Below are 16,946 nucleotides of genomic sequence, written 5' to 3'. Positions count from 1 at the left end.
CCATCCCATGGATATCTACAGCAATGTCACCGGTAATGAATGTCACAACTTCATTACAAGAACTAGAAAAGCACTCTGAGAGCGCAGACCTCCGCCAAGCAGCTACTTTCCACCGATGATCTTGCTCTCCCCAAAGAGATTTTTCTCCTCTCCACTACTGGGGAAAAGCTCTTTGGGCTCTTCCATAGAGATCAGTGATTTCCACACCCATAGGTATACATGCTGAAAAATCGCCCAATTTCCCAATATAGAAGCCTTTGTTACATCATAAACCCTCAGCTGTGCAACGCGCCTCGCCCAGCTGCAGAAACTGGAGCACGCACTTTTAATAGTGCGCGTTTGAAAACCTCAAAAATGCGCAGCTTGAACTCCAAAGTTCATTGACCCTACCTGTCAAAATATCAAAAATCCTTCATAAATTCCCCCCAAAATCTCGATCACTACCAAAATTCAATCGTTTGTTACTTGCGTCATTCTCAACCTTTCCTGTAAGTTTCATCCAAATCCAAAGGACAAACAAACTAACTAACAAAAAAACAAACAAACCAACAGTAACAAAAACATAACCTCCTCCCTTGGTAGAGGTAACAAGGACAAGGCTCAGATAGAAGAACATATAATGTCTTGTATTCAAGAGGCTAGAGTTCCAGTCCTTATGACTCTAGTGGAGTAATGTTGTGGGTGACCATACCTTCCCTTGTTGCAGATGAGAGGCAAAACAACATATCCAAGAATGTCAACCATGCAAACAGCACTGTAGTATTCCGAGGGCTGAGAAGGTATATTTTTTGGTGGAAAAACAGTATTTTTACCTTTCCTGCCATACACAGAAAGGACAAAACTGAACATCCCATGCGCAAGAAAGTCACAGCTGTTGCTTGCATGTTAAAAACAAAAAACAAACAAACAAACAAAAATCACACTTCACTTCTTTCAAAGGATGGGTGCAAACCCAGAGATGTGATCTGCTTGGCACACATGTTGTAAAACAAGCAAATGATGCCAAACCTTCACGGTTCGCCCCACTAACTGGCAATAATCAGCAAATTATGCAAGCTGAAAAGAGTTTGTCATTACCTCTGAAAGCACAGCCATCTCTAAAGGCTGTGAGCAGTAAATTTACAAGTGAAGCAAGTAGAAACTGAGATACCGATTACAGTGCTCACCCATTATCGGGAACCGCTTTAGCGGGAACCCAGCTTCAGTGCAACAAAACTTGATGTAACAAAATTTTCATGTGTTATTTCCACCGCTTAATCAGAACCATGAACCGCTTTATCAGGACAAATCTGGCTGAAACACTTTTATTCTTCATCATTAAAGGAAACCAAAACCCAAAGAAAAATGTGGATTGAGTGAAAGCAGCAACATTAGTAGAACACATCAGTGAAAGTTTGAGGAAAGTCGGACAATCGATGCAAAAGTTATGAATTGTTAAAGTTTTGGTTTTGGAACCGCTGGATGAGGAGTCTACTTGAGTTTATGGCATCATGTGTGGGGAACAATTGTAAAGAAAATATAAAGAAAATTCAACATGCTTTCACTTTTCTACCATAATGAAAGAGCACTTGACTAACTGCTTTCAGAAAGCAGGGGGAATAATTACTACCCTAATAACATAATGTCAGCATCAAGCTGATGGAATGTGTAAATTTCATGAAAAATGAATTTTTGTGGAATTCCTTTATATTTTCTTTACATTGTTGTCCACACATGATGTCATACCCTCTACTAGTCTCCTCATCCAGCGGTTCCAACACCAAAACTTTAAAAATTCATAACTTTTGCATAGATCGTCCAATTTTTCTCAAACTTTCACTGATGTGTTCTACTAATGTTGCTGCTTTCACTCAATCCACATTTCTCTTTGGTCCAATTTCACGAAGGTGGTACAATCTTTGTATGGGGTGCCAAGTGTCACATGGCTTATTTCATTATGAAATCAGTCATTTCATCTACGAAATGGTATCGACAAAATGGTAATGACCGATTTTGTAATGAAATAGGCCATGCGACACTTGGCACCCCACACAAAACTACGGTCTTTGTCCATAGTTTAAACCAAGGACAAAGATTGTACCACCTTCGTAAATTCAGGCCTTTGAGTTTTGGTTTCCTGTAATGTTTGCTTTAATGTCTAAAAATAATAAGTAAATCCTTAGAAATGTTTGCAGGGATTTCATTTCCTTACCAGAAAGATTATTTTCTAACCAGTTCCCCATAGATTAAGCCAACTGCAAATCTAAACATTAATTGCCGTTAAGCAGTGAGACAGCGCAGAGGCAGTCATCTTATCGAACGTTGTCAGCTACTACTCATGCACTTACACTGTACGCCTACTACTCCCTTCAGTGCAATACAGAGATTCACCTTCCCCACGTGCGGCTCATACTCTCCCTGTTCGTGCATAGTATGCATGCAGTGTGTGTGTTTGCGTGTGGACTGAATATGAGAAAAATGTGTTTGTACAATCGTTGCAATCAGAGCCGTTGTAATGTGCATGTTGTTAACATGTTATAACAGCATGTGGAAGTTAGCATAGCTGCCTCTTTCTATACATTAAAAAGGGCAGGCATCATGACTTATACGTACTTTGATCTCTTAACAGGGTTATTTTGTGGATCAAATGAATGAAGGTTTGCCAAAATTATGAGATTGTATACAGAATGTAAGTCTCATAATATGTTTTGCCTGGCATCTATACACAGGTTTGACGGTATCACAGTCCTACACTCAGACAGTCATTGGGATCACGACCTACATTTGATAATTTATACCTTGTGTCATTACCAAAATTTCCCTGAAAATTTCATTCAAGTCTGTTCATTACATTTTAAGTTACTTTGCAAACTAACAAACAGACAGGCAACCAATGCAAAAAAAAATAATAAATGAATAAATAATGACAATAATAATAATAATAATAATGAAAATAGCCCAAGTGGTGGAGGAAATGATTTGATTAGATACTGGTATAAAAGAAAAAAAAAAGACAGCTTGCTGTGCAGATGTTTCCTTCTTTCAATTTCCCATTTCCCCCTGTCATTATTCTATTGTTTTGTGTGTGTGTTTTTTTTTTTGTTTTGTTTTGTGTTTTTTTTTTTTTGGGGGGGGGGGTTGTTCTCCTCCCATGAATGATGAACAAACAAAAAAAGTTCCTTATGATGCAACAAAAACAGAAACATGTGCTAGCAAGCAAATTATTTATATTTATTGTAAGTTGAAGCAAAATGTTTATAAGAATAATATAAGCAACAACAGCAGGCAGTGGAAAACTTGATATCAATGCTTGTGGAAATTTACCACGAAAGCCAGGTGCTAGACAAAGGAATGGCGCGTATATTACATTCCTTCTGGTCGTAAAAACGTAAAAAGCGTGCAAATAGCATGGAAACCAGCTGGGAACAGTAATGAATGATTAGTCATTCATTTTCTGCACCTCGGCCTCTCTTTCTCTCTCACAAGACTCGAGCGGCGGGCTAAGGTAGGCGGCTGTCTGTGGCTGTGCAAATTCGTGCAAAACGCAGTGGGACATGTGTGTAGATCCCGAATACTGGCTGTATAATCATGTGAGTGTGTGGTGTGTAGAGTTGGGTTGTTGCAATCTGTGTGGATAACCGTTTTTTTTTTGCATGTACATTGTAAACTGCTGCTCTGATCCTTTCAAATTCTAGCTTCTTTTCTGGCCAGATAATCAGACAATAAAAAGCGGGGTGGGCAATCCGAACTGCAAGCTCATCCGGGCAAGCTCACACGTGCTATCACCCATATCGGCAAGTTTTGCACTTTTCAGTGATTATTTCTTCAAAGTTCACCCCTGTCGGCCCCAACAAGGGTGATATAAGCTGATGAGATCCCTATAGATGGACCATTCACTTCTTTTTTTTTAGGCAAAAAGAAAGAAATACTCAATTCAATTCAATTCAAATCAATTCATACATTAATCCAGTAATATCAATAATTTGAAAATACAGTACAAAGTGTTCAAAAAATGTAACAGGGACAATTTACTGAAAACCGCAGGCTTGTTGGAAAAAAAAAGAACGTACCCTTAAAAGTTTTTGAAAAGAATGGTTGAATGAAATAGAGAATCATGATGTTTGCAATACTGCTGAAGGGTTCTCTACTTTGAGACTAGTTTCTTGACGCTTCATCATCACTCTGACACAAAGAGAGGTCATGATACGACACACTTCTTGCTTATGACCTTGAGGAATGCAAGCGTGTTGCATTTTCTTGCTCAATGGTATCTCTCCCTCCATTGCCTTCCACGTCAAGCACTTTGTCTTTCATGGAAATTATCATAAAGTAAGTGTTTACTATCGTTAATGTTTTGTGTACTTCACTTGTACTGTCACGGCGCAGTAATTTCTCCTATGGCAACCATTTTCTTACCAAGGATGTCATCTCATAGCACTTTGTATCCAGTGGAAAAGGCACTCTAAGAATAGCAACTGTTATCAATATTATTATCATCATTATGAACATTTTGTTCCAGGAGACATTGGGCATGTTAATGCCTAACTCTTTTGGGCCATAATCAGCATTTTGCAACGTGATTCGTGCAAAACACAGTTGCGTTTTGAATTAATTAGATATGAACTTTGCACAAAAAGGTGCATTTACGATTGGCGATTCTCTCTAATCACGTTTACTACAGAAGCATAAATGCAAGTCACATTTATGATCGACTATTCTCTCTAATAACATTTACTCGGGAAACATAAATGGAAAATCATGTACGCTGAACAGCTCGAACAAAAGGGGTATAGTTTTTCAATATTAATGCGAGCTCGAAAAAATTGAGCATCTGTAGGCACATTGTTACCTCATGGATGGTGTTTTGAATCAGAGGTTTGGGTCAGCATTTAAAAACGCTGATTCTGCATTTAAAAACGCTGATTCTGCCTTCGCAAACTGAGCATAAACGCACCCATTGGTTGTAGCACGTGGTCCTCATTTGTGGCAGCGCATTGGTATTTTTCAATTATTCGGGGGTTGGGGGACAGAGTGACAGGTGACAAGGGACAGGGAAGGAGGAAATGCCTACTTAGCAAGCTGTCTTTTACACCAGCAGCAGTAATTATCATCACTATCGCTAATCCAATCATGTGATCCTTTGCTGAACATTCAGAACTGCTATCATCACCATTCAAGCTAAATACTGACAAATCAAAGAGCGGAGTCAAACCTTGATTATACGGCCATCTATTAACCGCATCTCTCTGTTATCCGGACGTCGAAGTGAACGCCAGTGCAATGAGAAATACATGGGAAATATGGTTTGAATATTTTTTCGTGCCTACATCATCACACAAACAGAAACTTAGTTATTGATTGCAGCAATATAAGCCACTCAACAATTATGTACAAACCATCAACAAACTCAAAAGTATGTTCATACTCAGGAAAAACAAAGGAATAGGTAGAGGTAAAGGAGAAAAGGCAGAAATTGAATGTGGGGAGACTGTGCTGACTTGAAATGATAATTCGGTTGCTCACCCAACCAGCACTCACTACGGGTGTAGATTTTCTATGCATACACAGTGCTATGGCAAAGCTTCTAAGGGTGTCCGATGAGGTTATCCAAGCACATACACGTAAGCAGTCGAACTATCACAATCGATGCACTATTCATAGCGCATGCCAATCAAAACCAAGATACCATGCAACCTTTAGCAGCAGTACATGGAATAATACTGGACTTTTCCTTGTATTAAACCATATACCTAGTATTTACCGCATTCCCCATTTTTTAGCTTTTCCTGACTAAAAATATGTGCTACTAATACGTCAGCAAAAAACATTGGCATGCATGTGCACGATTGTAGGCAAGGTATCTGTGTGCAGCTGCTGCCTGCCCATGTTACAGATTGCAAGTACATGTATATGTACATACATCGTTCTCATACAGGCGTATGTTAGTATTCACATGACCACAGGGCGATATTTTGGTGAGTCGGTTCACAATTTTTTTTCTTTTACCCTTGAAATTTGCACTGTACAGTAAAACCCTTGCAAATCATTCAGTACCTACAGTATGCAAATTAACATCTGCTATGGTGCTCTTCAAGCTTTGCTTCAAATGACCAGTACGAAGTAATGGATTGACTCTGAATCATCCATCATTTTAAGAGTCATTCATATAGGGGCATAACAACATCTATTTTCTTTTATAAAGGTGATATTCTTTTTAGTGAACTTAGATAATGATGACTGATAAATAATCTGAGGGAAGTGCATTCTCGTTACAACGAACATGGATAAAATGCAAACAGTTTTAAAAGAGTAAAAATTCAGGTCCAAAAATAACTATTTATCGTCATGCACTTTATTGGTTGGCTAAAATGAACTTAACGTAAGAAAACTGCCAGTCAAGAGGACTACGTTATTATTGGGAGTCGCCTGTACAACAGTACCTCAGAAAATGCCAACAAGCCAAAAGCCTCAGCCATCAAGCTCTTCCTACCTGTACATCACGTGAGAAGACAGGCCTGTGTCATGCTCGCTGAACACCCATTGTATTATCTACAGTTGCATAAAGGATCTGCATACTGAATTCAGGTCGATGACACAACAAGCTTGCTGATTGGCCACTACAATTTTGGTATATAAATCGAGGAGACAACAAAGGCTAACACAGGAAATCCAAACCATGTCTATAAAGGCCCTGTGGCATACATGTACATACAGCACTCTCTCAAGTGTTAAGAACCTGCAACACCTTTATTTATTACTACGTTAATTGTTTGTTTGAAAATATGCCTTCTCTCAAAATACTGAACTTTGTCTGTAATATGTAAAATTGGACATTTGTGTGTATATCTGTGTGTGTGTGTGTGTGTGTGTGTGTGTGTGTGTGTGTGTGTGTGTGTGTGTGTCACAACGGATCATGCTTTCCATAGAAGAAACACCTTAAATGTATGTTGTTGTATCAACCTTTTCTCATTCCATCCTCTCAGATAAACTTTGGGTCATCTTAATAAGCTATGTTTACTGGGGTTTTGGGTTTTTTTTTTTTTTTTTTTTTTTTTTGGGGGGGGGGGGTTTACATATATGGGTAACCACCATCTTGATCATTATCAGCAGTAGTGCTCTGCACAAGTTTTCAGAGTTGCCTCAGTGGCAAAGCAGCATATGATTTGCGATTGTGTGCTGGCAAACTGCAGTAATTCAGTTGCATGGAGAAAACAAGCTAAGCTAAGCCAGCATGGAGTATGCGCACAAAGGAAGTTCTCAAGTTTCCACTCCTCCTTTCCACGCCACTGCTGATACATAACGAATGCAATCATTACCACAGAGAGAGTGAACTGGAATCACTTCGCTGCACTTCCCAAGTCTTTTCTTATGATCCATGACAGCGAGCTATGAAACGAAGATGCGTTCACACACAGAGGCACTGCATATAGGTAACTGCATTATCCCTTAGTCTCATGCTCATATAGCAGGACACATATTAACAGTGGAGTGCTCCTGTGGGCTCAGATTTGATATCGCACAGCAGACCTCTGTTGATATAGCTCATTTCAAACATATACAATTTTGTATGCTTTTAATATGCTTTTTAAGTTAATAAAAGCTGCAATAGCCTATCCATGGAATGGCTGAATAAGAACAGAAAAACATAATTTTTCTGCCAATTTCTGGAGTACAGGAAAACATGAGACACATTCAGTTCAGTTCAATACAATACACTATAGGAGCCTTTGAGCCCTCCTCTGGCGCAGATTCGATATGGTTTCGCTTAAGGACAACGCTTGAACACACCCCAGAATCAACTTGTCTCAGCAAAATGAGTCATGCTTTCATTTTCTCACTAAGAATTGTTTTTGTCTATTCTCTGACAATATCCACTCGTGGTCACTCTATAACAGCAATGGTGACCTGTGACAACAGTTTGAGCCAAATCGCAAGAGCAAATTCCCTCCTAGGTGGAGTATAAAGACTTTGACCATTATTTTAGTAGATTTGGGGTTTTTGTAGAAATAGAATCTTCAATATGTTTTCTACATGAACACTAAATTTCATAGCATAAGACCAAGTTTTTCCTATCAAAAATGGAATTTTAAACACCTTATGTTGGATCGCACTCGTCAGTTTCAATTTTCTTTTGAACATCGCACCAATATGCCCAGTGTTGCTACGGCGCAGGGTCTCGCATGCAATTGGCTAGGGCGTCGTGCACATTTACATAGTTTGGCTTTCGGAGACCCGCCTCGCAGCATTTCGGGAATGGTTTGTCCACGCATGCATGTTCCATTGTTGTTGCAACAATAGATACACTCGCTCTGTAGTGTATGCTCTTCATTAGGCTTTCCCCCCTGAGCTTTTCTACTGCAATGTCTGACAACTGAAGTGAACAAAACGTGAATGGCAGCACTAGGCAGCACTAACTTCCAACGTGAAAACAGATACGATGGGGAACATAGTTCGATCACATCAGAGTTGCAGATTACCACACAAATTGTGCAATATGCCATCGGAAACTCACTTACCCAATTGCAGCAAAATGACATAATTGTGTAAAAAGAGACCTTACAGTAAGTTACAATATTCTCAAAACGGTGTGCTTGTAGTAAATATGACAGCAGGCTGACTCAAAAGACAGTTGAGGAGAGGAAAGGAGCGGTCATAAAATGACCAATATTCAAATACTAAACGTCACAATTGCACCAAAAGTAGTTGTGTTTGTTTGTTTTATAAATACCACCATACAATGTAACACATGCATGGCTTGAAAAACAAAATAAAACTAATTAACCACAATGAAAACGTGATTTGTAAAGATGTGGATAAGAATGCGCCACCCGCTCCTGTTACGTGTACACACAGGCATGGGGTGTAGATGCCTTTGGGTAATACGTGCACAATACACACGTAAACCAGCAAGCTTGTAATTACGGTATCCGCGGTATCATTGTGTATTTCAGCTCCATATGCTGAGTTCCAAGGAAGGTGCCCAGGAAATTTGCCTCTCTAAGTGAGCCAATCAGAAGGTGCTGTGGTTGCTAGAGGTGGAGCTTGAGCTTGATTGGCACCATCGTACGGATGGATGATTCTCATCTCGCATTGCCGCTCAGACATTGTTTTCGAGCAAGAGGTGAATCTTCAAAGCCCGTTTTCTCACAATTTTGTCAGGCTAACATATTAAAAAGTGCATTATATTTCACTTTATATGATCGCTTATGGTGCCGGAGAATACAAGTGTTTTATATCAATGCAAAGCTTAGGAAATGGGCAATTGTGATTCAGTGAAAAAATGAATTTTCAAAATTCCTGACTTTTGCCCAAAACAGTTGTGGCTGGTCACAATTTTATGACAACTCTGGTCCACTGTGTTGCGAACACACATAAATCTCAAATTCCTTGCGAATGACCTAACTTCACCTCCAGTCACTCCTCTGGTCACCACAACGTAAGATGAACACTGCTTTTGGCCAACCTCCTTCCTTTGGAGAAGTTTCGCACGCCTGAAACTCTTTCTTTCACAAAATTCAACAATTCAAGCTCACTACACTTCTTGACCACCTTTCAACGTGAAAGCACGTCTTGCAAACTCACTCTACATGATCTCATTTTCTACAGCATCAGTCTCATGAACTTCTCCCCTCCTACCTATCTATCTCTCTCTCTCTTTCTCTAAATTTCGCCATCTCATGGCATATTCATCATTGTGCCTAGACCTCAATTGCCGGGACTATGTGTGTCACGTTATGTTCATGTACGTTATACAGGAAAAGTTCAGTAACTGAACTTTATATCCAAGGACTATCTCCTGCAACATTGACTCCAGACACAGTCATGAAGCGCAGAGTATTTTCATCATGTGTTAGAAGCAACGAATGGTGAGTAGGATAAATTACAGTCCTGAGCGGATCCAGGAATTCCGTAAGAGGATCTAGGTGCCTTTACAAAATTAAATGGGGCACACACTCCCCCCCCCCCCCCCCCCCATTTTTTTTTTTTTTTTTTTTTTTTTTTTTTTTGCTGTCATTTTAACAAAAAATAGAGAGTGGGGGCGCATCTGATATCCAACTGACTCAATCTTCATTCTTTACCGTGGTTAGGGGTAAACTCAGCCTAACAGGTCCACAAGGCCCCTTAGTGCCCTCATTACAAGTGGCCGAGTTAACCCGCTAACGTTAGGCCGAGTTTACCCATAAATTACGGTACTATCTTACAGTGCATTCGAGCGCTCTAAAGCGTAAAGCGAACCAAAGTGAACTGTGCCAGATTCAAAGCGTTGGAGCGCTCTGTTGAAAATGCATACTGCAGGGATGCCAAGTTCAAAAACTTTTTATGAGTGAGATTTTCATGACTCGGCATCTCAGCGCGCAAATGTGTGCGCGAGCGAGGGTGTGGGATGGGTTTTTCCCCCCTCCCAGGGTAGGGAGCTTTTTCAATTTTTAGCTTTTAATGGTGCAATCAGGTGCATACTTACAAGTAAGTGTCTATTTTTAACTTATTTTGAAAGACAAAAGGGAAATCCTTTGAGCTATGCTCATTATTATAGGCCCAAGTTGCAGACTTCGCCCGATGCGTGAGAAAAATGGGTGTCATGCGTGAAATCGTGAGACGGCCCCTAAATGCTTGAGTCTCACGCAGAATGCGTGAGACTTGGTAGCTCTGATACTGGTACCTCATGAGTTGTTTTTAGAGGGATCATATATTTTGTACCACAGGGATCATTCACCTGGCGTGTTCGAACTAACGTTGATTACCATTAAGTCGCCACTACCTAGAGTCGCCAGACATTCACATTGCGGAGATCGGAGATCAGCTGGGGCAACGGATTTTCACCGCTCTCATAATACATTCTTAATTCACCTTTTTCCTCCTTGAAAACACAAATAATTGTAGAGTAAATGTCCCAGTTTGCGGCCAGGCGCCGGTTCGCAGCCAGGCGCCGGTTCACGGCTTTACGCGATCCATGCGGGCTCGGTCACACTGCCCAAAAGTCACGTTTAAATCGCATAAATCACATAAGAAATTTGGTTTTGCATGCTTGTCCGTCAAGAATTTGACCATTTTTGCTGATTTACGCAATGAAAATCACCGATGAATTGCGCAAGAACGAGGAAAGATCACGCAAAAATCACTAAAATAGCACCAATTATAGGCTACATGAGTTGTTGTGATTTATCGATCAGTATTTCATAAGTATTACATGCGCTTATTTGTGTGTTCTGTTAGAGATACATACGTCAATATTTTTTGGGGGGGTGATTTTCAGTGATACATACGTAGGTATACGTGTTACAAGCGCGAAACATGCATCATTATTCATGTCTGCTAATCGTTAGTGGAAAGTCGTCGATGAACGCGATAGCAGCAATATTTTCACAAACAATCGCTGATATTTCACGCATATTTCGCACATTGTTCGCATAAGAACCACGCAAACTATGCAAAAATTACATAAAACAGTGCAATGCTCAAAACCCGGAATCGCGTAAAGCGCCGATCCGGAGCACATCGGCTGACTAACTATGAATAAGGTTCCACGTCAGACAAACATGCATCGCGTAAAAGGCTCGAATTTCTTACGTGATTCATGCATTTACGTGACTTTTGGGCAATGTGACAGGGTGTCAAAGACCAGGTTTTTGAACAGCTCAAAACTCGGCTTCCCGTAAAAGTTTACGCAGTATTGCGCTGTTAAATACATAATTTTTGCGTAGTTTGCGTTGTTCTTACGCGAACAATGCGCGAAATATGCATGGAAAATCAGTGATCGTTTGCGAAAATGTTGCCGCTATCACGTTCATAATGTGCGAATCATGCGCAATTCATACGCAATTCATTAGTGATATTCACCAAAGCGCAGATTATGCGTGATATTCCATGGACCTCAGTCGTCGCGCACAACCACGAATTCGCCCTATTTGGGGCCTTTGCGTGCCTATGTGCTGAAAGTGCATGGTTTAGTGATTTTTGAGTGATATTTCCATAGTTCTTGCGCAATTCATCGGTGATTTTCATTGCGTAAATCAGCGAAAATTCTCAACGGACAAGCACGCACAACCAAATTTCTTGCGTGATTCATGCGTTTATGCGACTTTTGGGCAGTGTGACCGGGCTTTGAGGGTCGGGACTTGGGCGGGGATTTCTATGCAAATATGCCCGGCTTGTCAGGGACTTGGCCGGGGATTTCCGTGAAAATTTTGCCCGACCTGTCGGACACTTGGCCAGGACTTGGCCGGGAGGCGTAACATCCGAAAATTGCAAGTGGGATGCAAGTCCCGGCCATTCCCGGGTACCCAGGGGTCGGGACTACAATTGACAAGTGCATTACTCTAATCCAAATGTATTTCACCATATGTAACAGGTGACAAAACCATTTTTAATGCAAGGATGTTTTTTATTTGGAATGAATTTCAGGTGGCAGATTAACAAAGTTTTTCAAACCTGATGACGCACAATGCATCCTACATTGAAGTGCGTGTATAGCACATGCGCAAATATTCTATACGTGGGGCGCTATATGGGCAGCGAACTAATACAGTGCCTATCGTTAGTTCGCCAACCCAGAAGTGCATAGCAAATACACGCAAGTGGCGACTAAGCGGTAATTGACCTTTAAATCTACTTACATTACAGATGTCCTGAACAAGGAAAATGATGTCTTTGCATTATGACGTATGTTCACGATACGCTCATTCTTCTCAATGCAAACTTTTGGTATGCTTTTGGTATCAGGGTACGGGTACCCTTTCGGAGCGAATCGGGAAGTGGTCCCCTTTTGGCTCCGTACATTAGACTCTCTACTTACGGTACACTTTCTTTAGGAGCGTTCGAGCGCTCGTCTAGCATGGGTATGGTACGGTACAGTTCGCTTTAGGAGAGCGCTCGAACACACTCTTATTTCGGTTAGATAGATAACCCCTAATAAAGGCCCTATTGCCCTATGTACGTAGAATTTCATGTTGGTTAGGACAGATTTAGATTTTCTGGGTTCTAGAGACAAAGATTACGTTAGACGTAACCGTTGACATTTACAAATTAAGATTTCTTTTAAAAATTGTTTTCAAAACATTTAAAAAATTGTTTTAAAAACTTTTTAAAACATTAACACAATAAGATTAAGAACCTTGACCGAAAGATCAGTCTGTATCTGGTCATCGTATCAGGCATATGTTCCGCGGAGACTGCGTCTTGCTTCAACAAGGATCCCCTCCGGAGGAGGAGAGCCATGCAGTAACATTAAAGTAAAATTAAGACTCCTCCGGGAAGACAGACTTTGCTGTCTAACATTAACGTTAGATAGAACCCGAGATCTAACGCGTTAGTCATCTACAGGTCAGTACATAGACTCCACACATGTGGTTAATAATCTCCATAGGTTTTCTACCACTATTTGTTAGGTTCTAACAAAGTTTTGTTAGATTTAACGTTAGACTTCGCTTTAGAGTCAAAATGTTGTTACACTTAGAAATAGAATCTAACGTTATAACTGTTAGGACAAGTTAGGTCCTACTGGCTACAGTTTTAACTGTTACATTTCTGTAGGCACCACAAACAAGTTTCAGTTCATGCATTATTTAGTTAGAAACCACCTCTCTAAATGAAGTTCAATAATCAAACAGGAGTAGCCTGAGGCTGAGACTGAACTGTGAGAGAAGACCCCTCTCAGTCTCATTTCCGAGTCTCAAATGAAAACATTAAACGCCAAATCTTCCCTTGTAAAGTTCTAAACACTTGTTTGGATGTTTGCTCCATTATTATGGCACTGGTATCACACTTACTTGACTTTAGGGTTACTTAGGCCTACCCTTGCTTGGTAACCAGCTCACCTGTCATTAGACGTAGAAACTAGTCGGAGTCAGAGGCGATTATTGAAACTTCCAGATGAAATACTACAGACGTTACCGTACAGAGGACGCATCGACGGGTCAAAGTACAGGCGACACAGGACACACACTCCGTTTACTCGTACTCGTACATAACGGGATCGGATTAGCTCGAGATTCGAGATCGCCTGGCCGCCGTGGGAAACAAATCCGATTTCCCGTAGCACATACTGTTGTTACTGTATTGCGTAGGTGTTGCGGATATTACGGCCTTGACAAGAGTTCCGTACGTCTACATAAATTTACACGGATGTGCGCCCTCTTGCTTAGATCACCAACAACGACCACCCAACCAACTGAGCTAGCGTCTCGTCGTCTGCTCATGGTGTCGAACAAGTTATGTTAGCTAGCGATCCGTCCATGGAGTATCAGGCACCCGTTCCAGAAAAGGTTTTATTTTTGATTGGGGTTTAAGTTTGTTTTTGTAGATCTCTAATATTTTATCATTTGGGGTTAGTACTCTAGACTCTAGAAAGACCTACGTCCTAACTAGATAAGTTGTTTCAACATGCATGCGTTTAATAGAAACATTCCAAATTTCAATTTTGTATCGAAAAGAAACAAAAACACACCCAAAATGAAGAATTACCCAAAACACTTTACTCGCGTCCACGGACAAATTTTGTGAACGCAACATTAATGACTGCGCAGACACCACCATCTAATAACCCTGCAGCGCATTATGATTATGCGAAGGACGCTCGTTTGATTTAGCAGATATCGCAGCCAAACCGCGAACCGGAGACGCAGACGATCGTATCGGATCAGTGGTGTCGATACCAAAGATAAGCAGTACGCGTAACGTTGCTACGACGTGACTGCGATCACTAGGTGGCAGCAGAGCATTTGGCAGCACTGCTTGTACTACTGCGGATGACGCTCTGCGTCTTCAGAGTGCCGAGCTGGTGGAAGGCGTCTCTGCGTTCTTTTCCGACCTGCTCCACCCATTCTTCCGTTTGTATCGTCAATGGTTATTGTAAGCGGTACTGTTTTATTTTTTTTTTCTATGTTGTGAATGTTGCTGTAGATATTGCGGAGATGTACCAAATCTAACCCCTTTAATGATTTCAGTATTGGCAAGGACATTCCAAATATTGTTTGTGGGTTTGCTTGTTAGTGTTTTTTTTTTAATGAAAATTATGCATTATTCGCACTATTTGGAGTTTGAAATTATGTTAAATCTTATTACGTACACACCAGTTTTATCCATCTCAAATATTCCATGCTGATGTAGTTGCTGATGTTGCGTAGGTACTCATGATCATTATGTACAAAATAATGCCACAGAGCTCCATGCTAATGCCCGGTATACTAGTGAGCACACACATTCACATACACGCAGTATTTTATCTCTGGAGTCCTTTTGCACCTTTTGTCATCAGGGGATAAAACGACAATAAAGGGCGAGCAAGACATTCAAGAAAGACGACTATTTGTATCGTTCAGTGCTCACATATAGTGCTTACATTGTGATTATTTGTGATGCGTCATCACAAAAACCATATAATGTCGGGAATATATATATATATATATATATATATATATATATATATATATATATATTGTTTTGGAAGAATTGAATTGGTCCAATGTTAAGCTTTAAATTGGTATATAATTTGCCCAACTTCCTAACAAGAAGAGTATTTTCAAAAATTAAAAAAAAAATAGAGAACTGTATAAAATGCATTGCAAAAGTAGCTTTAGCATACTCTCCTTCCTTTTATGATCTCCTACTTTACACAGTTAACGTGAGGATGCACCGCATATTACACTCACTGGCTATGTATATGTCCTATATTTTTCCTTGTGGAACATAAAAGAAATTCTGGGGAAACACCAGTTCAACTCATTGTATTTCATTTATTCAATTTGAGTGAACGCAACTCTTTGTTCACCTGCCATATGCTTTCAATACAATAATTCAAACTTGTTGTACATTCCTCTTTTTTATTTCTGTACGATATGTCAGTAATTTCATCATATTTGCGCTCTCAAAAAACTCTTGATTAGCAACATTGTTTGTGATGAAATCACACTGGCCCATTATGGGAGTCTTTGAGAGGTATGGTAGTATCTCCGAGAAGGTGACTTGAGATAGACTCGTTCACCAACACCCTTCCTGAGGTGTCGGGATGAAATCCATGCCGTAGAAATTCAGCCCCAACCTCTCCGCCTCGTCCAGGAGGCCTTGCGTGATGGCGGGGTCGAGTGTAGGCGTGCGGGACATCACGTGGATACAGTAGTTGACCTTGTTCGGAATGGATCCCAGCGTACAGGTGTACAGCAGTGAGTACACGCTTCCATCCGCGTCCTCTAGCATGACAGTATAATCAGTCTTTGCACACGGACAGAGAGGGAAAGAGAGAGAGAGAGAGAGAGGGAGAAAGGTTGGACGATTTACACGACAGCATTGAATCGCTTAATAAAGTTTGAGTTTATTTATATTACACATTATGCATCAAAATAACGTCACCTTGCCTATCGCCAGTTTAATGTGAAACATCTTACTTGTTTAATCAACTTTTGGTTTTCTTCTCACATTACTCAAAAAGAATAATCCATCGTCAAACGATATGATATGAAAAACTTCTAATTCCGTACCATTTACTTTATTACTCATTTTGCCAGTACACATGCGCATGACATTCCGATCGTCGCCCCATAATGGTTCAGGTGACCCAGAGATACTCATGCAGGATCGCGAAAATATTGTCGTTTTACCAAAATCTCATTCAAACGGAGGCCTTTAGATTGCTACCTTTATACGAACCCCAGATCGTTGAATGTCAAGTCTAAAACTGCAAAAGCTCTCTCTCTCTTCTGGGAGATGACCCTTAAAAAATGATAATGTTCAATTTTATAATCCATATATACCCCTTTCATGCCTAACAAATTTCACTCGAGATCTCCCGGGAACTTGCGGGGGACGATGTAGTACGGAAGGCACTGCTGGCAAAATGCGCATAAAATGCCGGGCAACTTTTCAGAAAATGTAATCCTCGAACCGTGCTGGTAGACTCCAGAGTGTCCCTTCGAACTCCGGGGTAACGCTGTATTATGAAAGGCATCACGATAAACTCCCGGGGGGGGGGGGGG

General features: G+C 40.5%; 1 protein-coding gene across 1 annotated transcript in view; it reads right to left on the bottom strand.

Moving 5' to 3' along the window:
- The window catches only part of LOC139716183 (uncharacterized), an 84,844-nt gene extending 70,897 nt beyond the window's left edge, over window positions 1-13,947 (bottom strand). Inside the window, exon 1 of the mRNA XM_071627744.1 lies at window positions 13,794-13,947. The gene's annotated coding sequence lies outside the window, so the exon portion shown is untranslated. The remainder of the gene's footprint in view (window positions 1-13,793) is intronic.
- Between the last annotated feature and the right edge of the window lie 2,999 nt (window positions 13,948-16,946).

Source organism: Diadema antillarum, unplaced genomic scaffold (genome assembly GCF_040938485.1).
Source record: "Diadema antillarum isolate AM-2024a unplaced genomic scaffold, OU_Dant_1.0 scf00000062, whole genome shotgun sequence".
NCBI classification, from domain to species: Eukaryota; Metazoa; Echinodermata; class Echinoidea; order Diadematoida; family Diadematidae; genus Diadema; species Diadema antillarum.
The sequence above is the reverse complement of the archived record's forward strand: the minus strand, read 5'-3'. Positions and strand labels throughout refer to the sequence as shown.